General features: G+C 46.4%; 17 non-coding genes and 4 pseudogenes across 17 annotated transcripts; all 21 read right to left on the minus strand.

Moving 5' to 3' along the window:
* Nucleotides 1–120: 120 nt before the first annotated feature.
* LOC128382853 (uncharacterized) lies at nt 121–301 on the minus strand (annotated as a pseudogene).
* Nucleotides 302–4,253: 3,952 nt separating this feature from the next.
* On the minus strand, nt 4,254–4,368 carry LOC128383291 (U5 spliceosomal RNA). The gene has a single exon (XR_008323882.1). It is a non-coding gene; the product is annotated as a U5 spliceosomal RNA (small nuclear RNA).
* An 831-nt stretch (nt 4,369–5,199) lies between these two features.
* On the minus strand, nt 5,200–5,390 carry LOC128382580 (U2 spliceosomal RNA). Its single transcript, XR_008323768.1, has one exon. It is a non-coding gene; the product is annotated as a U2 spliceosomal RNA (small nuclear RNA).
* Nucleotides 5,391–5,610: 220 nt separating this feature from the next.
* On the minus strand, nt 5,611–5,773 carry LOC128382130 (U1 spliceosomal RNA). The gene has a single exon (XR_008323676.1). It is a non-coding gene; the product is annotated as a U1 spliceosomal RNA (small nuclear RNA).
* Nucleotides 5,774–6,210: 437 nt separating this feature from the next.
* LOC128382519 (U2 spliceosomal RNA) lies at nt 6,211–6,401 on the minus strand. Its single transcript, XR_008323757.1, has one exon. It is a non-coding gene; the product is annotated as a U2 spliceosomal RNA (small nuclear RNA).
* Nucleotides 6,402–6,633: 232 nt separating this feature from the next.
* LOC128381999 (U1 spliceosomal RNA) lies at nt 6,634–6,797 on the minus strand. Its single transcript, XR_008323655.1, has one exon. It is a non-coding gene; the product is annotated as a U1 spliceosomal RNA (small nuclear RNA).
* Nucleotides 6,798–7,176: 379 nt separating this feature from the next.
* On the minus strand, nt 7,177–7,357 carry LOC128382955 (uncharacterized; annotated as a pseudogene).
* Nucleotides 7,358–11,309: 3,952 nt separating this feature from the next.
* Nucleotides 11,310–11,425, minus strand: LOC128383439 (U5 spliceosomal RNA). The gene has a single exon (XR_008323911.1). It is a non-coding gene; the product is annotated as a U5 spliceosomal RNA (small nuclear RNA).
* Nucleotides 11,426–12,257: 832 nt separating this feature from the next.
* LOC128382715 (U2 spliceosomal RNA) lies at nt 12,258–12,448 on the minus strand. Its single transcript, XR_008323798.1, has one exon. It is a non-coding gene; the product is annotated as a U2 spliceosomal RNA (small nuclear RNA).
* A 232-nt stretch (nt 12,449–12,680) lies between these two features.
* LOC128381765 (U1 spliceosomal RNA) lies at nt 12,681–12,844 on the minus strand. The gene has a single exon (XR_008323593.1). It is a non-coding gene; the product is annotated as a U1 spliceosomal RNA (small nuclear RNA).
* Nucleotides 12,845–13,282: 438 nt separating this feature from the next.
* Nucleotides 13,283–13,473, minus strand: LOC128382296 (U2 spliceosomal RNA). Its single transcript, XR_008323724.1, has one exon. It is a non-coding gene; the product is annotated as a U2 spliceosomal RNA (small nuclear RNA).
* Nucleotides 13,474–13,705: 232 nt separating this feature from the next.
* On the minus strand, nt 13,706–13,869 carry LOC128381771 (U1 spliceosomal RNA). Its single transcript, XR_008323594.1, has one exon. It is a non-coding gene; the product is annotated as a U1 spliceosomal RNA (small nuclear RNA).
* Nucleotides 13,870–14,306: 437 nt separating this feature from the next.
* LOC128382243 (U2 spliceosomal RNA) lies at nt 14,307–14,497 on the minus strand. The gene has a single exon (XR_008323712.1). It is a non-coding gene; the product is annotated as a U2 spliceosomal RNA (small nuclear RNA).
* A 232-nt stretch (nt 14,498–14,729) lies between these two features.
* LOC128381892 (U1 spliceosomal RNA) lies at nt 14,730–14,893 on the minus strand. Its single transcript, XR_008323611.1, has one exon. It is a non-coding gene; the product is annotated as a U1 spliceosomal RNA (small nuclear RNA).
* Nucleotides 14,894–15,330: 437 nt separating this feature from the next.
* On the minus strand, nt 15,331–15,510 carry LOC128382814 (uncharacterized; annotated as a pseudogene).
* Nucleotides 15,511–20,737: 5,227 nt separating this feature from the next.
* Nucleotides 20,738–20,852, minus strand: LOC128383297 (U5 spliceosomal RNA). Its single transcript, XR_008323883.1, has one exon. It is a non-coding gene; the product is annotated as a U5 spliceosomal RNA (small nuclear RNA).
* Nucleotides 20,853–21,683: 831 nt separating this feature from the next.
* LOC128382586 (U2 spliceosomal RNA) lies at nt 21,684–21,874 on the minus strand. The gene has a single exon (XR_008323769.1). It is a non-coding gene; the product is annotated as a U2 spliceosomal RNA (small nuclear RNA).
* A 220-nt stretch (nt 21,875–22,094) lies between these two features.
* Nucleotides 22,095–22,257, minus strand: LOC128382141 (U1 spliceosomal RNA). The gene has a single exon (XR_008323678.1). It is a non-coding gene; the product is annotated as a U1 spliceosomal RNA (small nuclear RNA).
* Nucleotides 22,258–22,694: 437 nt separating this feature from the next.
* Nucleotides 22,695–22,885, minus strand: LOC128382593 (U2 spliceosomal RNA). Its single transcript, XR_008323770.1, has one exon. It is a non-coding gene; the product is annotated as a U2 spliceosomal RNA (small nuclear RNA).
* A 232-nt stretch (nt 22,886–23,117) lies between these two features.
* Nucleotides 23,118–23,281, minus strand: LOC128382054 (U1 spliceosomal RNA). Its single transcript, XR_008323663.1, has one exon. It is a non-coding gene; the product is annotated as a U1 spliceosomal RNA (small nuclear RNA).
* A 379-nt stretch (nt 23,282–23,660) lies between these two features.
* Nucleotides 23,661–23,841, minus strand: LOC128382966 (uncharacterized; annotated as a pseudogene).
* Between the last annotated feature and the right edge of the window lie 1,197 nt (nt 23,842–25,038).

Below are 25,038 nucleotides of genomic sequence, written 5' to 3' on the forward strand. Positions count from 1 at the left end.
GATAATTTGCTCATTTTCAAGGGTGCTTGAACAACCTTGAAATGGATCTAAACTCGTCAGTGCTGCTAGACCGGCCTACCTACTCAGTTAAGTCTCTTTTTCATATTAAACATAGAGAGAGGGGAGTGCACCGTTCCTGGAGGTACTGCAATACCGGGTCGATGCATGGAGTGGACGGAGCAAGCCCCTATTCCATCTCCCTGCTCCAAAAAGCAATTTAATATATGGTCCCCAGGTAGGGGACGTATCAGATATTAAACTGATAAGAACAGATTTTTTTTTTTTTTTTCGAAAAAGTTTTATTGACACTCGTTCAAATTATTTCAAACAATGATTTACATTTTAGATAAAATATTCACATGTGGACATAGTATATACAATGAATTACAATAAATATGTGCAGTATGTAAAACCATATTTAAAACAATAAAACCAATTGTTCTAAAATGGTAATACAGGTTAAATAGCTGTTCATTTGTAAAACATATGTCAGGTGTTTATGTGATTGAGTGTCCATTAAAAGTCCATAAAAAGGAGTGCATCCGTTAAAAAGGGTTTTTTTTTTCAATTCTATCTTTGTGCAGGAGCGCAGTGAGTCCCTACCAAGGGTAACTCATTCTGCTCCCCCAAACATTTGGTCTCTCGGGATGCTGTCGTGGTGGTCAGAGGAGATCCTCTCCCTGATGCTCCTTCCCACCTGCGTCACCCAGAGAGCCAGGCCGCTGCTGCTGTGACCTTTTGCTGTGTGGCTCCGGCTCCTTCATCCGAATGGGCACAGAGGCGATTCTTCTTTGTGGCTGTGTCCTAGGCCTGCTGCCTGCAGCTACGGCCGTTTTGACCGTTGGTGCGGCCATTCGGATCACAGCCACGGGGGGGATCTGCATGTGCTTTCTTACCAGCAAGTTTCTGGAGGTCCATGTGGCGTCTTTGATGGCGGCTAGGGTGAGCCACTGTTTTGCAAAGTCTTTGGATGGTATTTTTTGCTGGCTCACCCCATATAGCACTAGTTGTGCTGTGAGGACCTCCCTTGCTGGTAAGTACGGGAATTGCAAGGAGCCGGCCGTTGCCCACTGGTCTACAGCAGCACTGCACTCCCAGAGCAGATGCCTCACCGACTCAGGCGCGCCACAACCAGGTCGGGGGCAGGTTGAGTGCGTTGACATGCCCCGGGAGTGCATGACGGACCTGACCGGGAGGATCTCATGAGCCACCATCCATGACAGGTCCCGGAGTCTGTTAGGGAGAGCAGGATGGTTGACGTTGCGCCAAACTGTTGTGGGCTCGCCGGGTGCGAGCCCGCGCACCGGACTCACTGGTTCCCGCTCCTGCACAACGGAGACAAGTGATCTGTGGTTAGTTAAAATCTGCAACTCCTCATGCTCAAGTCGTTCAAAATCCATAAAAACAGTAATCAAATCAGGTGCTAAAATGTCCCAAAAAGTCAAATAAAACTCCAAGGGAAGTCCATCTTGTCCAGGGGACTTCCCTTTTTTAAAACCAGTCATACATTTATTTAACTCTAAAAAAGTAAAATCCTGGGATAAAAGCACACTTTTGTTTACTGTTTTTACAATGAATTTTAAAACTTCGGTCATGATGTCCATTTTTACAGGTTTTTCTTTGTACAGGTTTGAATAAAATGTTTCAATTGTTTCTTTAATATCGCCCATTGTTTCAGTTGTGCACCATCTTCTTTTTTCAGCTTTGTAATGCCCCCCCCCCTTTATTCATAATTTTCCTGAAAAAATACCGTGTGCACTTTTCACCCTCCTCTATTTCCCGTTCTCTGCTCCTTAAAATGACACCTTTGCTTTTAATTTCTGATAAAACTGACATCTCTTTTTTAACTTGCTTAATTTCATCATTAAAATCCATGCCAATCTGGTTTAGGTTAAAATAACGTTGTAGTCGTTTCTGCAGTCCCATCATGCGTCTGTATTCCCTGTTCTTTCGTTTCTTACCTGCCTGCCTAAAGAAAGTCTGCGTCTTTCCCTTCACCATTTCCCACCAGTGTGCACGTGTTTCGTAGAAGTCTTGAAGGGTCTGCCACTCTTTGTACCGCTCCCTGAACTGCCTAACTAACTCCCTATCTTCTAAAAGGGAGCAGTTGAGTTTCCACAGACCACTTCCTGATGTCACGCCCGAAGAGAGTGAAAGGGTGCAAGAGAGCATAAGGTGATCGGAGAAGAAAACAGGAGTTAATCTAGCATCGGTGGGTGGGCAGTCCCGTGTAAAAACATAATCTATGCGAGAGGCTCTGGTGCCATCACCACCGAACCAGGTGAAGCCCTCCTCTCTGGGATGCATGATTTTAAAACAGTCCTGAAGTTTAAAATCTCTACAAATGCCCTGCAATAAAACCGATGTTTTGTCTACTTTAAAATCTTCCCCTGCTCTCCTCCTATCCTCCCTACTTAGAATACAGTTAAAATCCCCCCCTACAACTAAAGGTGCCCTACCTAGCAAGTGGGACTGCAAGTCTTCTAAAAGGTCATACCTGTCGTTCTTGTCGTTAAAACCGTAAATATTTAAAAGGTTGAAATCCTGTCCCATAAAAGCCAAATGTGCTAAAAGTGCCCGACTGTCTCTCACCACAGTGCTGCCCTTCACCAGAGCTTGAGGGTTTTTGATTAAAATGGCCACTCCGTCATTTTTGTTTTGATTGGATCCACTCCATATTGACATTTTTGGCCACATCTCCTCCCACTGTCTGTAATGTTTTAAAAACGGTAGGCTGCATTCCTGCAATAAAAACACATCTGACTTAAAGGAACTTAAAAAGGGTAAAACACTCTGGGCTCTAACTCTCGACTTCACACTTCTCACATTAATGGTAGAGAAGGTCAGTGTCATGAGTATGGTTAAAAACAACAGGTAAGACATTTTAAAAGACTCAGAGGGTGTTAAAAACACATTTAAAAAACAGTTAGGTAATTTCTTGTGAACAGAGCTCTTCCTTCATCTCTGCGGGTGAAAAATGAAGGGTTTGAGCTCTGTTCCCCTTTGGGACTCTGGGGGTTGGCCTCTGCTGCAATGTTGCATTTAATTTGGAGTCCCTGGGGGTCGATTGCAGAGCAATTGTTAAAAAAGAAACCTCATTGGGTGAATCGGAAGGGAAGACTCTGGGCTCCTCCACAGATGAACTGTCTGAGTGAGCCGCAACTCTTCCCTTCTTCTCCAACACAATGGGAGAATCCGAGGACAATTCAGACAAAGGCCTCTTAGTTTGCTGGGCATTGGGGAGGGAGGCATCTTCACTATCATCCTGTGGTTGGTCTTCCTTACTAGCTCCGCCTTCTGCCTGCACCACCCCATCCTCTGGACTACTCTCCATTGGAGGGGTAAATGCAGGCCCCTCCCTCACTCCCTCCTCACCTGTTCCCTCTCTTCCAATCACAGGATTTGGAGGGAGATTTGAATTTTCCTGCCCATCAACTTCAATTTGCTCTCCTAACTGTTCTGTCTGTCCGCCATCTTTTCTCTTTTCTGTGACTTTTGCAGCCTTCAATTTGTTGGCAAATGACTTTGGGCAATCTCTGAACAGGTGGTTTGTTTCCCCACAAAGATTGCATCGTCTGCCATTGGTGCACTCTTCAAAAGTGGGTCCAATTTCTCTGCATTTTCCACATACGATCTGCTGACATGCTTCAACCAGGTGCCCATGCTCACCACACTTGCGGCAGAGTTTGGGTTGGCCCTGGTAATGGATATAGCCCCTGTTCTCTCCCAGAACTACCATAGACGGCAGATGTTTCAAGCCCTGGAAGCCTTGGGGGTCCTGCCATTGTTGGATGGGGACCCTCCAAGCGCAATTCCAGATGCCGTCCTCATCTCTCACTTTCGTAGCCTGGCCTTTAACAGTGCAATATCTCCCCAGCCACAAACAAATGTCATCTGCATTCACTGTTTCATTGAACATTCTGACAATAACGGTTTTCAACGTATTGTCAGTCAGTTTCTCCACATTGAACACAGCAAATTGGGGTTTTACATTTTCAAATCTTATCCAAAATTCTCTGAGCAACACAGCAGTTTGAAAGCTTAAATCAAATCCCTTGTTATATGGCAATGTTAAAATGCAGTTTAAGTCTTCTGGCTTAAATTTCAACGTACCTTGAATCAATTTTCTGGAGAAGTCCAGCCTCGACATCTTCATGGATTCAACATCCTTGTTGGCAAAAGTAAAACGGACACTGAAAAACACGTCTTACTGAGGAAGGCCGGCCGCTTGTCTTTTCACAAACACAATGAGACTCTGCCAAACGGCAAACCCTGCCAAAAATAGATCTAACTCGTGGGTGTTCCTCTCCACGGAAGTCTTTAGTAAAAGGCGAAAGACTTGTACGTGATGAAGAGAAAGCCGAGTAAGTACGCCCCGCTCACCAACAGCAGACGAACACAACAGTGGTCCCAGTCACCCCCTTCATGGTGAGCCCCGACATGGTGAAAGGAATCCCAGGCCACACCCATTCCCCTACACCGCGCAGCAAGAGCAAGGCGCCAACTTTTTCTTGTCATGTTTTTAGATTTTGTGAAATGCGGCAAAGAGCTCCAGGCTTTCCAGCCACAGGACTAACGTCCTACTCGGGTGTTCCAGAGGAGCAAGGGTCAAAATGTGGAAATGCTGCAAGTACACAGGCAGACAGGTGCTGCTTCCCTTTTACTCCCCCGTGGGAAGAATGACCCCTTGGCCGCGGTGCGGTCCGGAGGGCAGTGGGCAGCACCCTTGCATGAAGCATGAAAAGAGCGATCAATCCCCTCGTGTGACCCATAGCAGGACAACCGAGAGCCTCTCAGACACACCCTGTGGACTCATCTCTATGACAAGCCCCGCTGTGGAATGTCCTTCATGCCAAACCTCTTATGCCCCCACAATCTCCCTCTTTGTGTGCCGCCCCAAGGTGCAAATCTCACACCGTGTCACGCTGCACTTTCCCCCCTATTCGACGCAGGTGATTAGAGATACTGATGAAGATCCAGCAGGGGGCATGTCTGCTCTCCTTGAGACAGGCAACCTGCCATCTGCTGTGACTCAATCCCCCTGGCCAAAGTTGTATCAAATAATTCATAGGAAACAAAGATAACTTGCTCATTTTCAAGGGTGCTTGAACAACCTTGAAATGGATCTAAACTCGTCAGTGCTGCTAGACCGGCCTACCTACTCAGTTAAGCCTCTTTTTCATATTAAACATAGAGAGAGGGGGGTGCACCGTTCCTGGAGGTACTGCAATACCGGGTCGATGCGTGGAGTGGACGGAGCAAGCCCCTATTCCATCTCCCTGGTCCAAAAAGCAATTTAATATATGGTCCCCGGGTAGGGGACGTATCAGATATTAAACTGATAAGAACAGATACTACACTTGATCTTAGCCAAAAGGCCGAGAAGCGATGACCGGAAAAGTGTCGGAGTTGAAGGAGTGATCCTCTGCAGCGTCAGTCCCGCTCACGGTGTCACAGAGTCCAATGCGAGGAAGTAACTTGGAGCTGCATTCTATCAAAAGATAAGACGACCGTTTTGTGTTCAAAAGGACATCCGTCTCTACACGAGTCAATGGAGAATTCACCAATTTCTCACCTCAGTAAGCGTTTAGTTTTCTTTCAACAATTTATCAGGGGAGAGCGCGAACAAGTCCCCCACTACCAGAAATTATGCAATCGAGATTCCCGCATTTGGGGAATTCGCAGAGGTCAGCACAACCGGAGTGCAATGGTTGAGCCTCGCCCTGGGTGAACCACCTTCTTGATCATGGTATCTCCCTTGCCAGGTAAGTATGAGTTGTACAGATCCGAGCCAAGGACGTCTTTCACAGACACGGCACCCGGACCGATGGTGCACCTTCCAAACATCATCCAAACACACACACGCCGCATGAGGCTGTGGATCTGCAGAGTCACAACTTTGCATGCAGCTTCCTGCTCTATGAATAAGGATTACAAAGGATTGCTGTATATGAGCACAGATTTCTAGAGTGTGCAACCTCACTACAGTGCTGACATAGCTACTCAATTGTACATTGGCAGTCATGGGCAATTCTAGGATCAGGCTCGCAAAATAATTAAAGTTGTATAAAATAATTCATAGGAAACAAAGATAATTTGCTCATTTTCAAGGGTGCTTGAACAACCTTGAAATGGATCTAAACTCGTCAGTGCTGCTAGACCGGCCTACCTACTCAGTTAAGCCTCTTTTTCATATTAAACATAGAGAGAGGGGGGTGCACCGTTCCTGGAGGTACTGCAATACCGGGTCGATGCGTGGAGTGGACGGAGCAAGCCCCTATTCCATCTCCCTGCTCCAAAAAGCAATTTAATATATGGTCCCCGGGTAGGGGACGTATCAGATATTAAACTGATAAGAACAGATACTACACTTGATCTTAGCCAAAAGGCCGAGAAGCGATGACCGGAAAAGTGTCGGAGTTGAAGGAGTGATCCTCTGCAGCGTCAGTCCCGCTCACGGTGTCACAGAGTCCAATGCGAGGAAGTAACTTGGAGCTGCATTCTATCAAAAGATAAGACGACCGTTTTGTGTTCAAAAGGACATCCGTCTCTACACGAGTCAATGGAGAATTCACCAATTTCTCACTTGGTTTCTAACCTCAGTAAGCGTTTAGTTTTCTTTCAACAATTTATCAGGGGAGAGCGCGAACGCAGTCCCCCACTACCAGAAATTATGTAATCGAGATTCCCACATTTGGGGAATTCGCAGAGGTCAGCACAACCGGAGTGCAATGGTTGAGCCTCGCCCTGGGTGAACCACCTTCTTGATCATGGTATCTCCCTTGCCAGGTAAGTATGAGTTGTACAGATCCGAGCCAAGGACCTCTTTCACAGACACGGCACCCGGACCGATGGTGCACCTTCCAAACATCATCCAAACACACACACGCCGCATGAGGCTGTGGATCTGCAGAGTCACAACTTTGCATGCAGCTTCCTGCTCTATGAATAAGGATTACAAAGGATTGCTGTATATGAGCACAGATTTCTAGAGTGTGCAACCTCACTACAGTGCTGACATAGCTACTCAATTGTACATTGGCAGTCATGAGTCAAGATAATTTGCTCATTTTCAAGGGTGCTTGAACAACCTTGAAATGGATCTAAACTCGTCAGTGCTGCTAGACCGGCCTACCTACTCAGTTAAGTCTCTTTTTCATATTAAACATAGAGAGAGGGGAGTGCACCGTTCCTGGAGGTACTGCAATACCGGGTCGATGCATGGAGTGGACGGAGCAAGCCCCTATTCCATCTCCCTGCTCCAAAAAGCAATTTAATATATGGTCCCCGGGTAGGGGACGTATCAGATATTAAACTGATAAGAACAGATTTTTTTTTTTTTTTTCGAAAAAGTTTTATTGACACTCGTTCAAATTATTTCAAACAATGATTTACATTTTAGATAAAATATTCACATGTGGACATAGTATATACAATGAATTACAATAAATATGTGCAGTATGTAAAACCATATTTAAAACAATAAAACCAATTGTTCTAAAATGGTAATACAGGTTAAATAGCTGTTCATTTGTAAAACATATGTCAGGTGTTTATGTGATTGAGTGTCCATTAAAAGTCCATAAAAAGGAGTGCATCCGTTAAAAAGGGTTTTTTTTTTCAATTCTATCTTTGTGCAGGAGCGCAGTGAGTCCCTACCAAGGGTAACTCATTCTGCTCCCCCAAACATTTGGTCTCTCGGGATGCTGTCGTGGTGGTCAGAGGAGATCCTCTCCCTGATGCTCCTTCCCACCTGCGTCACCCAGAGAGCCAGGCCGCTGCTGCTGTGACCTTTTGCTGTGTGGCTCCGGCTCCTTCATCCGAATGGGCACAGAGGCGATTCTTCTTTGTGGCTGTGTCCTAGGCCTGCTGCCTGCAGCTACGGCCGTTTTGACCGTTGGTGCGGCCATTCGGATCACAGCCACGGGGGGGATCTGCATGTGCTTTCTTACCAGCAAGTTTCTGGAGGTCCATGTGGCGTCTTTGATGGCGGCTAGGGTGAGCCACTGTTTTGCAAAGTCTTTGGATGGTATTTTTTGCTGGCTCACCCCATATAGCACTAGTTGTGCTGTGAGGACCTCCCTTGCTGGTAAGTACGGGAATTGCAAGGAGCCGGCCGTTGCCCACTGGTCTACAGCAGCACTGCACTCCCAGAGCAGATGCCTCACCGACTCAGGCGCGCCACAACCAGGTCGGGGGCAGGTTGAGTGCGTTGACATGCCCCGGGAGTGCATGACGGACCTGACCGGGAGGATCTCATGAGCCACCATCCATGACAGGTCCCGGAGTCTGTTAGGGAGAGCAGGATGGTTGACGTTGCGCCAAACTGTTGTGGGCTCGCCGGGTGCGAGCCCGCGCACCGGACTCACTGGTTCCCGCTCCTGCACAACGGAGACAAGTGATCTGTGGTTAGTTAAAATCTGCAACTCCTCATGCTCAAGTCGTTCAAAATCCATAAAAACAGTAATCAAATCAGGTGCTAAAATGTCCCAAAAAGTCAAATAAAACTCCAAGGGAAGTCCATCTTGTCCAGGGGACTTCCCTTTTTTAAAACCAGTCATACATTTATTTAACTCTAAAAAAGTAAAATCCTGGGATAAAAGCACACTTTTGTTTACTGTTTTTACAATGAATTTTAAAACTTCGGTCATGATGTCCATTTTTACAGGTTTTTCTTTGTACAGGTTTGAATAAAATGTTTCAATTGTTTCTTTAATATCGCCCATTGTTTCAGTTGTGCACCATCTTCTTTTTTCAGCTTTGTAATGCCCCCCCCCCCTTTATTCATAATTTTCCTGAAAAAATACCGTGTGCACTTTTCACCCTCCTCTATTTCCCGTTCTCTGCTCCTTAAAATGACACCTTTGCTTTTAATTTCTGATAAAACTGACATCTCTTTTTTAACTTGCTTAATTTCATCATTAAAATCCATGCCAATCTGGTTTAGGTTAAAATAACGTTGTAGTCGTTTCTGCAGTCCCATCATGCGTCTGTATTCCCTGTTCTTTCGTTTCTTACCTGCCTGCCTAAAGAAAGTCTGCGTCTTTCCCTTCACCATTTCCCACCAGTGTGCACGTGTTTCGTAGAAGTCTTGAAGGGTCTGCCACTCTTTGTACCGCTCCCTGAACTGCCTAACTAACTCCCTATCTTCTAAAAGGGAGCAGTTGAGTTTCCACAGACCACTTCCTGATGTCACGCCCGAAGAGAGTGAAAGGGTGCAAGAGAGCATAAGGTGATCGGAGAAGAAAACAGGAGTTAATCTAGCATCGGTGGGTGGGCAGTCCCGTGTAAAAACATAATCTATGGGAGAGGCTCTGGTGCCATCACCACCGAACCAGGTGAAGCCCTCCTCTCTGGGATGCATGATTTTAAAACAGTCCTGAAGTTTAAAATCTCTACAAATGCCCTGCAATAAAACCGATGTTTTGTCTACTTTAAAATCTTCCCCTGCTCTCCTCCTATCCTCCCTACTTAGAATACAGTTAAAATCCCCCCCTACAACTAAAGGTGCCCTACCTAGCATGTGGGACTGCAAGTCTTCTAAAAGGTCATACCTGTCGTTCTTGTCGTTAAAACCGTAAATATTTAAAAGGTTGAAATCCTGTCCCATAAAAGCCAAATGTGCTAAAAGTGCCCGACTGTCTCTCACCACAGTGCTGCCCTTCACCAGAGCTTGAGGGTTTTTGATTAAAATGGCCACTCCGTCATTTTTGTTTTGATTGGATCCACTCCATATTGACATTTTTGGCCACATCTCCTCCCACTGTCTGTAATGTTTTAAAAACGGTAGGCTGCATTCCTGCAATAAAAACACATCTGACTTAAAGGAACTTAAAAAGGGTAAAACACTCTGGGCTCTAACTCTCGACTTCACACTTCTCACATTAATGGTAGAGAAGGTCAGTGTCATGAGTATGGTTAAAAACAACAGGTAAGACATTTTAAAAGACTCAGAGGGTGTTAAAAACACATTTAAAAAACAGTTAGGTAATTTCTTGTGAACAGAGCTCTTCCTTCATCTCTGCGGGTGAAAAATGAAGGGTTTGAGCTCTGTTCCCCTTTGGGACTCTGGGGGTTGGCCTCTGCTGCAATGTTGCATTTAATTTGGAGTCCCTGGGGGTCGATTGCAGAGCAATTGTTAAAAAAGAAACCTCATTGGGTGAATCGGAAGGGAAGACTCTGGGCTCCTCCACAGATGAACTGTCTGAGTGAGCCGCAACTCTTCCCTTCTTCTCCAACACAATGGGAGAATCCGAGGACAATTCAGACAAAGGCCTCTTAGTTTGCTGGGCATTGGGGAGGGAGGCATCTTCACTATCATCCTGTGGTTGGTCTTCCTTACTAGCTCCGCCTTCTGCCTGCACCACCCCATCCTCTGGAGTACTCTCCATTGGAGGGGTAAATGCAGGCCCCTCCCTCACTCCCTCCTCACCTGTTCCCTCTCTTCCAATCACAGGATTTGGAGGGAGATTTGAATTTTCCTGCCCAGCAACTTCAATTTGCTCTCCTAACTGTTCTGTCTGTCCGCCATCTTTTCTCTTTTCTGTGACTTTTGCAGCCTTCAATTTGTTGGCAAATGACTTTGGGCAATCTCTGAACAGGTGGTTTGTTTCCCCACAAAGATTGCATCGTCTGCCATTGGTGCACTCTTCAAAAGTGGGTCCAATTTCTCTGCATTTTCCACATACGATCTGCTGACATGCTTCAACCAGGTGCCCATGCTCACCACACTTGCGGCAGAGTTTGGGTTGGCCCTGGTAATGGATATAGCCCCTGTTCTCTCCCAGAACTACCATAGACGGCAGATGTTTCAAGCCCTGGAAGCCTTGGGGGTCCTGCCATTGTTGGATGGGGACCCTCCAAGCGCAATTCCAGATGCCGTCCTCATCTCTCACTTTCGTAGCCTGGCCTTTAACAGTGCAATATCTCCCCAGCCACAAACAAATGTCATCTGCATTCACTGTTTCATTGAACATTCTGACAATAACGGTTTTCAACGTATTGTCAGTCAGTTTCTCCACATTGAACACAGCAAATTGGGGTTTTACATTTTCAAATCTTATCCAAAATTCTCTGAGCAACACAGCAGTTTGAAAGCTTAAATCAAATCCCTTGTTATATGGCAATGTTAAAATGCAGTTTAAGTCTTCTGGCTTAAATTTCAACGTACCTTGAATCAATTTTCTGGAGAAGTCCAGCCTCGACATCTTCATGGATTCAACATCCTTGTTGGCAAAAGTAAAACGGACACTGAAAAACACATCTTACTGAGGAAGGCCGCCCGCTTGTCTTTTCACAAACACAATGAGACTCTGCCAAACGGCAAAGCCTGCCAAAAATAGATCTAACTCGTGGGTGTTCCTCTCCACGGAAGTCTTTAGTAAAAGGCGAAAGACTTGTACGTGATGAAGAGAAAGCCGAGTAAGTACGCCCCGCTCACCAACAGCAGACGAACACAACAGTGGTCCCAGTCACCCCCTTCACGGTGAGCCCCGACATGGTGAAAGGAATCCCAGGCCACACCCATTCCCCTACACCGCGCAGCAAGAGCAAGGCGCCAACTTTTTCTTGTCATGTTTTTAGATTTTGTGAAATGCGGCAAAGAGCTCCAGGCTTTCCAGCCACAGGACTAACGTCCTACTCGGGTGTTCCAGAGGAGCAAGGGTCAAAATGTGGAAATGCTGCAAGTACACAGGCAGACAGGTGCTGCTTCCCTTTTACTCCCCCGTGGGAAGAATGACCCCTTGGCCGCGGTGCGGTCCGGAGGGCAGTGGGCAGCACCCTTGCATGAAGCATGAAAAGAGCGATCAATCCCCTCGTGTGACCCATAGCAGGACAACCGAGAGCCTCTCAGACACACCCTGTGGACTCATCTCTATGACAAGCCCCGCTGTGGAATGTCCTTCATGCCAAACCTCTTATGCCCCCACAATCTCCCTCTTTGTGTGCCGCCCCAAGGTGCAAATCTCACACCGTGTCACGCTGCACTTTCCCCCCTATTCGACGCAGGTGATTAGAGATACTGATGAAGATCCAGCAGGGGGCATGTCTGCTCTCCTTGAGACAGGCAACCTGCCATCTGCTGTGACTCAATCCCCCTGGCCAAAGTTGTATCATATAATTCATAGGAAACAAAGATGGCTTGCTCATTTTCAAGGGTGCTTGAACAACCTTGAAATGGATCTAAACTCGTCAGTGCTGCTAGACCGGCCTACCTACTCAGTTAAGCCTCTTTTTCATATTAAACATAGAGATAGAGGGGGTGCACCGTTCCTGGAGGTACTGCAATACCGGGGCGATGCGTGGAGTGGACGAAGCAAGCCCCTATTCCATCTCCCTGCTCCAAAAAGCAATTTAATATATGGTCCCCGGGTAGGGGACGTATCAGATATTAAACTGATAAGAACAGATACTACACTTGATCTTAGCCAAAAGGCCGAGAAGCGATGACCGGAAAAGTGTCGGAGTTGAAGGAGTGATACTCTGCAGCGTCAGTCCCGCTCACGGTGTCACAGAGTCCAATGCGAGGAAGTAACTTGGAGCTGCATTCTATCAAAAGATAAGACGACCGTTTTGTGTTCAAAAGGACATCCGTCTCTACACGAGTCAATGGAGAATTCACCAATTTCTCACTTGGTTTCTAACCTCAGTAAGCGTTTAGTTTTCTTTCAACAACTTATCAGGGGAGAGCGCGAACGCAGTCCCCCACTACCAGAAATTATGCAATCGAGATTCCCACATTTGGGGAATTCGCAGAGGTCAGCACAACCGGAGTGCAATGGTTGAGCCTCGCCCTGGGTGAACCACCTTCTTGATCATGGTATCTCCCTTGCCAGGTAAGTATGAGTTGTACAGATCCGAGCCAAGGAAGTCTTTCACAGACACGGCACCCGGACCGATGGTGCACCTTCCAAACATCATCCAAACACACACACGCCGCATGAGGCTGTGGATCTGCAGAGTCACAACTTTGCATGCAGCTTCCTGCTCTATGAATAAGGATTACAAAGGATTGCTGTATATGAGCACAGATTTCTAGAGTGTGCAACCTCACTACAGTGCTGACATAGCTACTCAATTGTACATTGGCAGTCATGGGCAATTCTAGGATCAGGCTCGCAAAATAATTAAAGTTGTATAAAATAATTCATAGGAAACAGAGATAATTTGCTCATTTTCAAGGGTGCTTGAACAACCTTGAAATGGATCTAAACTCGTCAGTGCTGCTAGACCGGCCTACCTACTCAGTTAAGCCTCTTTTTCATATTAAACATAGAGATAGAGGGGGTGCACCGTTCCTGGAGGTACTGCAATACCGGGTCGATGCGTGGAGTGGACGGAGCAAGCCCCTATTCCATCTCCCTGCTCCAAAAAGCAATTTAATATATGGTCCCCGGGTAGGGGACGTATCAGATATTAAACTGATAAGAACAGATACTACACTTGATCTTAGCCAAAAGGCCGAGAAGCGATGACCGGAAAAGTGTCGGAGTTGAAGGAGTGATCCTCTGCAGCGTCAGTCCCGCTCACGGTGTCACAGAGTCCAATGCGAGGAAGTAACTTGGAGCTGCATTCTATCAAAAGATAAGACGACCGTTTTGTGTTCAAAAGGACATCCGTCTCTACACGAGTCAATGGAGAATTCAGCAATTTCTCACTTGGTTTCTAACCTCAGTAAGCGTTTAGTTTTCTTTCAACAACTTATCAGGGGAGAGCGCGAACGCAGTCCCCCACTACCAGAAATTATGCAATCGAGATTCCCACATTTGGGGAATTCGCAGAGGTCAGCACAACCGGAGTGCAATGGTTGAGCCTCGCCCTGGGTGAACCACCTTCTTGATCATGGTATCTCCCTTGCCAGGTAAGTATGAGTTGTACAGATCCGAGCCAAGGAAGTCTTTCACAGACACGGCACCCGGACCGATGGTGCACCTTCCAAACATCATCCAAACACACACACGCCGCATGAGGCTGTGGATCTGCAGAGTCACAACTTTGCATGCAGCTTCCTGCTCTATGAATAAGGATTACAAAGGATTGCTGTATATGAGCACAGATTTCTAGAGTGTGCAACCTCACTACAGTGCTGACATAGCTACTCAATTGTACATTGGCAGTCATGGGCAATTCTAGGATCAGGCTCGCAAAATAATTAAAGTTGTATAAAATAATTCATAGGAAACAAAGATAATTTGCTCATTTTCAAGGGTGCTTGAACAACCTTGAAATGGATCTAAACTCGTCAGTGCTGCTAGACCGGCCTACCTACTCAGTTAAGTCTCTTTTTCATATTAAACATAGAGAGAGGGGGGTGCACCGTTCCTGGAGGTACTGCAATACCAGGTCGATGCGTGGAGTGGACGGAGCAAGCCCCTATTCCATCTCCCTGCTCCAAAAAGCAATTTAATATATGGTCCCCGGGTAGGGGACGTATCAGATATTAAACTGATAAGAACAGATACTACACTTGATCTTAGCCAAAAGGCCGAGAAGCGATGACCGGAAAAGTGTCGGAGTTGAAGGAGTGATCCTCTGCAGCGTCAGTCCCGCTCACGGTGTCACAGAGTCCAATGCGAGGAAGTAACTTGGAGCTGCATTCTATCAAAAGATAAGACGACCGTTTTGTGTTCAAAAGGACATCCGTCTCTACACGAGTCAATGGAGAATTCACCAATTTCTCACTTGGTTTCTAACCTCAGTAAGCGTTTAGTTTTCTTTCAACAACTTATCAGGGGAGAGCGCGAACGCAGTCCCCCACTACCAGAAATTATGCAATCAAGATTCCCACATTTGGGGAATTCGCAGAGGTCAGCACAACCGGAGTGCAATGGTTGAGCCTCGCCCTGGGTGAACCACCTTCTTGATCATGGTATCTCCCTTGCCAGGTAAGTATGAGTTGTACAGATCCGAGCCAAGGAAGTCTTTCACAGACACGGCATCCGGACCGATGGTGCACCTTCCAAACATCATCCAAACACACACACGCCGCATGAGGCTGTGGATCTGCAGAGTCACAACTTTGCATGCAGCTTCCTGCTCTATGAATAAGGATTACGAAGGATTGCTGTATATGAGCACAGATTTCTAGAGTGTGCAACCTCACTACAGTGCTGACATAGCTACTCAATTGTACATTGGCAGTCATGGGCAATTCTAGGATCAGGCTCGCAAAATAATTAAAGTTGTATAAAATAATTCATAGGAAACAAAGATAATTTGCTCATTTTCAAGGGTGCTTGAACAACCTTGAAATGGATCTAAACTCGTCAGTGCTGCTAGACCGGCCTACCTACTCAGTTAAGTCTCTTTTTCATATTAAACATAGAGAGAGGGGGGTGCACCGTTCCTGGAGGTACTGCAATACCGGGTCGATGCGTGGAGTGGGCGGAGCAAGCCCCTATTCCATCTCCCTGCTCCAAAAAGCAATTTAATATATGGTCCCCGGGTAGGGGACGTATCAGATATTAAACTGATAAGAACAGATTTTTTTTTTTTTTTCGAAAAAGTTTTATTGACACTTGTTCAAATTATTTCAAACAATGATTTACATTTTAGATAAAATATTCACATGTGGACATAGTATATACAATGAATTACAATAAATATGTGCAGTATGTAAAACCATATTTAAAACAATAAAACCAATTGTTCTAAAATGGTAATACAGGTTAAATAGCTGTTCATTTGTAAAACATATGTCAGGTGTTTATGTGATTGAGTGTCCATTAAAAGTCCATAAAAAGGAGTGCATCCGTTAAAAAGGGTTTTTTTTTTCAATTCTATCTTTGTGCAGGAGCGCAGTGAGTCCCTACCAAGGGTAACTCATTCTGCTCCCCCAAACATTTGGTCTCTCGGGATGCTGTCGTGGTGGTCAGAGGAGATCCTCTCCCTGATGCTCCTTCCCACCTGCCTCACCCAGAGAGCCAGGCCGCTGCTGCTGTGACCTTTTGCTGTGTGGCTCCGGCTCCTTCATCCGAATGGGCACAGAGGCGATTCTTCTTTGTGGCTGTGTCCTAGGCCTGCCGCCTGCAGCTACGGCCGTTTTGACCGTTGCTGCGGCCATTCGGATCACAGCCACGGGGGGGATCTGCATGTGCTTTCTTACCAGCAAGTTTCTGGAGGTCCATGTGGCGTCTTTGATGGCGGCTGGGGTGAGCCACTGTTTTGCAAAGTCTTTGGATGGTATTTTTTGCTGGCTCACCCCATATAGCACTAGTTGTGCTGTGAGGACCTCCCTTGCTGGTAAGTACGGGAATTGCAAGGAGCCGGCCGTTGCCCACTGGTCTACAGCAGCACTGCACTCCCAGAGCAGATGCCTCACCGACTCAGGCGCGCCACAACCAGGTCGGGGGCAGGTTGAGTGCGTTGACATGCCCCGGGAGTGCATGACGGACCTGACCGGGAGGATCTCATGAGCCACCATCCATGACAGGTCCCGGAGTCTGTTAGGGAGAGCAGGATGGTTGACGTTGCGCCAAACTGTTGTGGGCTCGCCGGGTGCGAGCCCGCGCACCGGACTCACTGGTTCCCGCTCCTGCACAACGGAGACAAGTGATCTGTGGTTAGTTAAAATCTGCAACTCCTCATGCTCAAGGTTAAAATGCCTTAAAAACTTCTGAATAAAAACATAGGCTGGTGGCAGGTTAAAAGACACAGGTATTCTTAGGTCCACATGTAAAATCTTAAGTTTTCTGAGGTAGGACCCCATCCAGAAGCGTGTCATTGCAGTTGTCTTGGGGTTTCTGGATGGGGTCATGGCTATTTTCATGTGTACTGTAGTGTATGTGCTTCCTAAAAACAGGTGCAGATCCGGTACTTCTTTTCCTCCTTTCTCCTTTGGCCTTTTCATAATTTCTCTCTTCAATCTTTCCCACTTGGATCCCCACAGAAAGTAAAAAATGGCTCGCTCCAGATTTAAAAGCACATGCCTAGGAGGAATAAAAACAGAACTGATCAATAAAAGCAAAGGTAAAATCACTGCTTTGATGATTAAAACCTTTCCTTCCATGGTCAGTCCTCTAAGTCCCCAGTATCCTAGTCTTTGTCTGACTTTCCCTACCACGTCTGGCCAATTTGTTTTCCCTTCCCCCTCCCTGTCAAATTTAATTCCCAGTATTTTTGGTCAGTCTGGGTCACAGTCAGGGGGAGTCCTGTCGTCTCAGTCGCCGTCCATGGTCCATAAAATTGGGCTTGGGTCTTTTCTCTATTTAATTTCGACCCAGAGGCCTGTCCAAACCAGTCAGTCAAGTCCAGGGTCCTGTTGACAGATAAAAGGTCGGTACATAAAATATTCACGTCGTCCATGTATAGGTTACACCTGTTTTCCAGTCCCCCACTCCCCGGCAGTCCTACCCCATTGATTCGTTGGTCCTTTCTCAAGACCTGTGCCAGTGGTTCTATGCAGATGATGTAGAGGAGGGCAGATAACGGACACCCCTGACGGACACCGCAGTTAATCCCACCCACCGGTACAGCAATCCCACCCAAGCTATAAATCTTTCCGGGAACCCCATTTTTCGCAGGACCTGGAAGAGGTACTGGTGCGAGACCCGATCAAATGCTTTCTCAAAATCTAAATTTAGTACTACTAGCCGGATGTTTCTGTCTCTCGCGTAACAGATGGTGTCTCTGATCAGTACGAGGCTGTCAGTGATCTTCCTCCCCAGGATGGCACAGGCTTGATCCGGGTGAATCACGTCTTCTAAAAACATAGACATACGTGTCGCTAAAAGTTTGCTAAAAAGTTTACAGTCAAAGTTTAAAAGCGTGATTGGTCTCCAGTTTTTCAGGTCAGTCTTGTCATTGTGTTTATAAAGGAGAGTCACTATCCCTACTCTAAAACTGTCAGGAAGCCGGTCAAGTCGTTCAAAATCCATAAAAACAGTAATCAAATCAGGTGCTAAAATGTCCCAAAAAGTCAAATAAAACTCCAAGGGAAGTCCATCTTGTCCAGGGGACTTCCCTTTTTTAAAACCAGTCATACATTTATTTAACTCTAAAAAAGTAAAAGCCTGGGATAAAAGCACACTTTTGTTTACTGTTTTTACAATGAATTTTAAAACTTCGGTCATGATGTCCATTTTTACAGGTTTTTCTTTGTACAGGTTTGAATAAAATGTTTCAATTGTTTCTTTAATATCGCCCATTGTTTCAGTTGTGCACCCATCTTCTTTTTTCAGCTTTGTAATGCCCCCCCCCCCCCCCCCTTTATTCATAATTTTCCTGAAAAAATACCGTGTGCACTTTTCACCCTCCTCTATTTCCCGTTCTCTGCTCCTTAAAATGACACCTTTGCTTTTAATTTCTGATAAAACTGACATCTCTTTTTTAACTTGCTTAATTTCATCATTAAAATCCATGCCAATCTGGTTTAGGTTAAAATAACGTTGTAGTCGTTTCTGCAGTCCCATCATGCGTCTGTATTCCCTGTTCTTTCGTTTCTTACCTGCCTGCCTAAAGAAAGTCTGCGTCTTTCCCTTCACCATTTCCCACCAGTGTGCACGTGTTTCGTAGAAGTCTTGAAGGGTCTGCCACTCTTTGTACCGCTCCCTGAACTGCCTAACTAACTCCCTATCTTCTAAAAGGGAGCAGTTGAGTTTCCACAGACCACTTCCTGATGTCACGCCCGAAGAGAGTGAAAGGGTGCAAGAGAGCATAAGGTGATCGGAGAAGAAAACAGGAGTTAATCTAGCATCGGTGGGTGGGCAGTCCCGTGTAAAAACATAATCTATGCGAGAGGCTCTGGTGCCATCACCACCGAACCAGGTGAAGCCCTCCTCTCTGGGATGCATGATTTTAAAACAGTCCTGAAGTTTAAAATCTCTACAAATGCCCTGCAATAAAACCGATGTTTTGTCTACTTTAAAATCTTCCCCTGCTCTCCTCCTATCCTCCCTACTTAGAATACAGTTAAAATCCCCCCCTACAACTAAAGGTGCCCTACCTAGCATGTGGGACTGCAAGTCTTCTAAAAGGTCATACCTGTCGTTCTTGTCGTTAAAACCGTAAATATTTAAAAGGTTGAAATCCTGTCCCATAAAAGCCAAATGTGCTAAAAGTGCCCGACTGTCTCTCACCACAGTGCTGCCCTTCACCAGAGCTTGAGGGTTTTTGATTAAAATGGCCACTCCGTCATTTTTGTTTTGATTGGATCCACTCCATATTGACATTTTTGGCCACATCTCCTCCCACTGTCTGTAATGTTTTAAAAACGGTAGGCTGCATTCCTGCAATAAAAACACATCTGACTTAAAGGAACTTAAAAAGGGTAAAACACTCTGGGCTCTAACTCTCGACTTCACACTTCTCACATTAATGGTAGAGAAGGTCAGTGTCATGAGTATGGTTAAAAACAACAGGTAAGACATTTTAAAAGACTCAGAGGGTGTTAAAAACACATTTAAAAAACAGTTAGGTAATTTCTTGTGAACAGAGCTCTTCCTTCATCTCTGCGGGTGAAAAATGAAGGGTTTGAGCTCTGTTCCCCTTTGGGACTCTGGGGGTTGGCCTCTGCTGCAATGTTGCATTTAATTTGGAGTCCCTGGGGGTCGATTGCAGAGCAATTGTTAAAAAAGAAACCTCATTGGGTGAATCGGAAGGGAAGACTCTGGGCTCCTCCACAGATGAACTGTCTGAGTGAGCCGCAACTCTTCCCTTCTTCTCCAACACAATGGGAGAATCCGAGGACAATTCAGACAAAGGCCTCTTAGTTTGCTGGGCATTGGGGAGGGAGGCATCTTCACTATCATCCTGTGGTTGGTCTTCCTTACTAGCTCCGCCTTCTGCCTGCACCACCCCATCCTCTGGACTACTCTCCATTGGAGGGGTAAATGCAGGCCCCTCCCTCACTCCCTCCTCACCTGTTCCCTCTCTTCCAATCACAGGATTTGGAGGGAGATTTGAATTTTCCTGCCCATCAACTTCAATTTGCTCTCCTAACTGTTCTGTCTGTCCGCCATCTTTTCTCTTTTCTGTGACTTTTGCAGCCTTCAATTTGTTGGCAAATGACTTTGGGCAATCTCTGAACAGGTGGTTTGTTTCCCCACAAAGATTGCATCGTCTGCCATTGGTGCACTCTTCAAAAGTGGGTCCAATTTCTCTGCATTTTCCACATACGATCTGCTGACATGCTTCAACCAGGTGCCCATGCTCACCACACTTGCGGCAGAGTTTGGGTTGGCCCTGGTAATGGATATAGCCCCTGTTCTCTCCCAGAACTACCATAGACGGCAGATGTTTCAAGCCCTGGAAGCCTTGGGGGTCCTGCCATTGTTGGATGGGGACCCTCCAAGCGCAATTCCAGATGCCGTCCTCATCTCTCACTTTCGTAGCCTGGCCTTTAACAGTGCAATATCTCCCCAGCCACAAACAAATGTCATCTGCATTCACTGTTTCATTGAACATTCTGACAATAACGGTTTTCAACGTATTGTCAGTCAGTTTCTCCACATTGAACACAGCAAATTGGGGTTTTACATTTTCAAATCTTATCCAAAATTCTCTGAGCAACACAGCAGTTTGAAAGCTTAAATCAAATCCCTTGTTATATGGCAATGTTAAAATGCAGTTTAAGTCTTCTGGCTTAAATTTCAACGTACCTTGAATCAATTTTCTGGAGAAGTCCAGCCTCGACATCTTCATGGATTCAACATCCTTGTTGGCAAAAGTAAAACGGACACTGAAAAACACGTCTTACTGAGGAAGGCCGCCCGCTTGTCTTTTCACAAACACAATGAGACTCTGCCAAACGGCAAACCCTGCCAAAAATAGATCTAACTCGTGGGTGTTCCTCTCCACGGAAGTCTTTAGTAAAAGGCGAAAGACTTGTACGTGATGAAGAGAAAGCCGAGTAAGTACGCCCCGCTCACCAACAGCAGACGAACACAACAGTGGTCCCAGTCACCCCCTTCATGGTGAGCCCCGACATGGTGAAAGGAATCCCAGGCCACACCCATTCCCCTACACCGCGCAGCAAGAGCAAGGCGCCAACTTTTTCTTGTCATGTTTTTAGATTTTGTGAAATGCGGCAAAGAGCTCCAGGCTTTCCAGCCACAGGACTAACGTCCTACTCGGGTGTTCCAGAGGAGCAAGGGTCAAAATGTGGAAATGCTGCAAGTACACAGGCAGACAGGTGCTGCTTCCCTTTTACTCCCCCGTGGGAAGAATGACCCCTTGGCCGCGGTGCGGTCCGGAGGGCAGTGGGCAGCACCCTTGCATGAAGCATGAAAAGAGCGATCAATCCCCTCGTGTGACCCATAGCAGGACAACCGAGAGCCTCTCAGACACACCCTGTGGACTCATCTCTATGACAAGCCCCGCTGTGGAATGTCCTTCATGCCAAACCTCTTATGCCCCCACAATCTCCCTCTTTGTGTGCCGCCCCAAGGTGCAAATCTCACACCGTGTCACGCTGCACTTTCCCCCCTATTCGACGCAGGTGATTAGAGATACTGATGAAGATCCAGCAGGGGGCATGTCTGCTCTCCTTGAGACAGGCAACCTGCCATCTGCTGTGACTCAATCCCCCTGGCCAAAGTTGTATCAAATAATTCATAGGAAACAAAGATAACTTGCTCATTTTCAAGGGTGCTTGAACAACCTTGAAATGGATCTAAACTCGTCAGTGCTGCTAGACCGGCCTACCTACTCAGTTAAGCCTCTTTTTCATATTAAACATAGAGAGAGGGGGGTGCACCGTTCCTGGAGGTACTGCAATACCGGGTCGATGCGTGGAGTGGACGGAGCAAGCCCCTATTCCATCTCCCTGGTCCAAAAAGCAATTTAATATATGGTCCCCGGGTAGGGGACGTATCAGATATTAAACTGATAAGAACAGATACTACACTTGATCTTAGCCAAAAGGCCGAGAAGCGATGACCGGAAAAGTGTCGGAGTTGAAGGAGTGATCCTCTGCAGCGTCAGTCCCGCTCACGGTGTCACAGAGTCCAATGCGAGGAAGTAACTTGGAGCTGCATTCTATCAAAAGATAAGACGACCGTTTTGTGTTCAAAAGGACATCCGTCTCTACACGAGTCAATGGAGAATTCACCAATTTCTCACCTCAGTAAGCGTTTAGTTTTCTTTCAACAATTTATCAGGGGAGAGCGCGAACAAGTCCCCCACTACCAGAAATTATGCAATCGAGATTCCCGCATTTGGGGAATTCGCAGAGGTCAGCACAACCGGAGTGCAATGGTTGAGCCTCGCCCTGGGTGAACCACCTTCTTGATCATGGTATCTCCCTTGCCAGGTAAGTATGAGTTGTACAGATCCGAGCCAAGGACGTCTTTCACAGACACGGCACCCGGACCGATGGTGCACCTTCCAAACATCATCCAAACACACACACGCCGCATGAGGCTGTGGATCTGCAGAGTCACAACTTTGCATGCAGCTTCCTGCTCTATGAATAAGGATTACAAAGGATTGCTGTATATGAGCACAGATTTCTAGAGTGTGCAACCTCACTACAGTGCTGACATAGCTACTCAATTGTACATTGGCAGTCATGGGCAATTCTAGGATCAGGCTCGCAAAATAATTAAAGTTGTATAAAATAATTCATAGGAAACAAAGATAATTTGCTCATTTTCAAGGGTGCTTGAACAACCTTGAAATGGATCTAAACTCGTCAGTGCTGCTAGACCGGCCTACCTACTCAGTTAAGCCTCTTTTTCATATTAAACATAGAGAGAGGGGGGTGCACCGTTCCTGGAGGTACTGCAATACCGGGTCGATGCGTGGAGTGGACGGAGCAAGCCCCTATTCCATCTCCCTGGTCCAAAAAGCAATTTAATATATGGTCCCCGGGTAGGGGACGTATCAGATATTAAACTGATAAGAACAGATACTACACTTGATCTTAGCCAAAAGGCCGAGAAGCGATGACCGGAAAAGTGTCGGAGTTGAAGGAGTGATCCTCTGCAGCGTCAGTCCCGCTCACGGTGTCACAGAGTCCAATGCGAGGAAGTAACTTGGAGCTGCATTCTATCAAAAGATAAGACGACCGTTTTGTGTTCAAAAGGACATCCGTCTCTACACGAGTCAATGGAGAATTCACCAATTTCTCACTTGGTTTCTAACCTCAGTAAGCGTTTAGTTTTCTTTCAACAATTTATCAGGGGAGAGCGCGAACACAGTCCCCCACTACCAGAAATTATGTAATCGAGATTCCCACATTTGGGGAATTCGCAGAGGTCAGCACAACCGGAGTGCAATGGTTGAGCCTCGCCCTGGGTGAACCACCTTCTTGATCATGGTATCTCCCTTGCCAGGTAAGTATGAGTTGTACAGATCCGAGCCAAGGACCTCTTTCACAGACACGGCACCCGGACCGATGGTGCACCTTCCAAACATCATCCAAACACACACACGCCGCATGAGGCTGTGGATCTGCAGAGTCACAACTTTGCATGCAGCTTCCTGCTCTATGAATAAGGATTACAAAGGATTGCTGTATATGAGCACAGATTTCTAGAGTGTGCAACCTCACTACAGTGCTGACATAGCTACTCAATTGTACATTGGCAGTCATGAGTCAAGATAATTTGCTCATTTTCAAGGGTGCTTGAACAACCTTGAAATGGATCTAAACTCGTCAGTGCTGCTAGACCGGCCTACCTACTCAGTTAAGTCTCTTTTTCATATTAAACATAGAGAGAGGGGAGTGCACCGTTCCTGGAGGTACTGCAATACCGGGTCGATGCATGGAGTGGACGGAGCAAGCCCCTATTCCATCTCCCTGCTCCAAAAAGCAATTTAATATATGGTCCCCGGGTAGGGGACGTATCAGATATTAAACTGATAAGAACAGATTTTTTTTTTTTTTTTCGAAAAAGTTTTATTGACACTCGTTCAAATTATTTCAAACAATGATTTACATTTTAGATAAAATATTCACATGTGGACATAGTATATACAATGAATTACAATAAATATGTGCAGTATGTAAAACCATATTTAAAACAATAAAACCAATTGTTCTAAAATGGTAATACAGGTTAAATAGCTGTTCATTTGTAAAACATATGTCAGGTGTTTATGTGATTGAGTGTCCATTAAAAATCCATAAAAAGGAGTGCATCCGTTAAAAAGGGTTTTTTTTTTCAATTCTATCTTTGTGCAGGAGCGCAGTGAGTCCCTACCAAGGGTAACTCATTCTGCTCCCCCAAACATTTGGTCTCTCGGGATGCTGTCGTGGTGGTCAGAGGAGATCCTCTCCCTGATGCTCCTTCCCACCTGCGTCACCCAGAGAGCCAGGCCGCTGCTGCTGTGACCTTTTGCTGTGTGGCTCCGGCTCCTTCATCCGAATGGGCACAGAGGCGATTCTTCTTTGTGGCTGTGTCCTAGGCCTGCTGCCTGCAGCTACGGCCGTTTTGACCGTTGGTGCGGCCATTCGGATCACAGCCACGGGGGGGATCTGCATGTGCTTTCTTACCAGCAAGTTTCTGGAGGTCCATGTGGCGTCTTTGATGGCGGCTAGGGTGAGCCACTGTTTTGCAAAGTCTTTGGATGGTATTTTTTGCTGGCTCACCCCATATAGCACTAGTTGTGCTGTGAGGACCTCCCTTGCTGGTAAGTACGGGAATTGCAAGGAGCCGGCCGTTGCCCACTGGTCTACAGCAGCACTGCACTCCCAGAGCAGATGCCTCACCGACTCAGGCGCGCCACAACCAGGTCGGGGGCAGGTTGAGTGCGTTGACATGCCCCGGGAGTGCATGACGGACCTGACCGGGAGGATCTCATGAGCCACCATCCATGACAGGTCCCGGAGTCTGTTAGGGAGAGCAGGATGGTTGACGTTGCGCCAAACTGTTGTGGGCTCGCCGGGTGCGAGCCCGCGCACCGGACTCACTGGTTCCCGCTCCTGCACAACGGAGACAAGTGATCTGTGGTTAGTTAAAATCTGCAACTCCTCATGCTCAAGTCGTTCAAAATCCATAAAAACAGTAATCAAATCAGGTGCTAAAATGTCCCAAAAAGTCAAATAAAACTCCAAGGGAAGTCCATCTTGTCCAGGGGACTTCCCTTTTTTAAAAC

The sequence above is a fragment of the Scomber japonicus genome, chromosome 2 (assembly GCF_027409825.1).
Source record: "Scomber japonicus isolate fScoJap1 chromosome 2, fScoJap1.pri, whole genome shotgun sequence".
In the NCBI taxonomy this organism is placed as follows: Eukaryota; Metazoa; Chordata; class Actinopteri; order Scombriformes; family Scombridae; genus Scomber; species Scomber japonicus.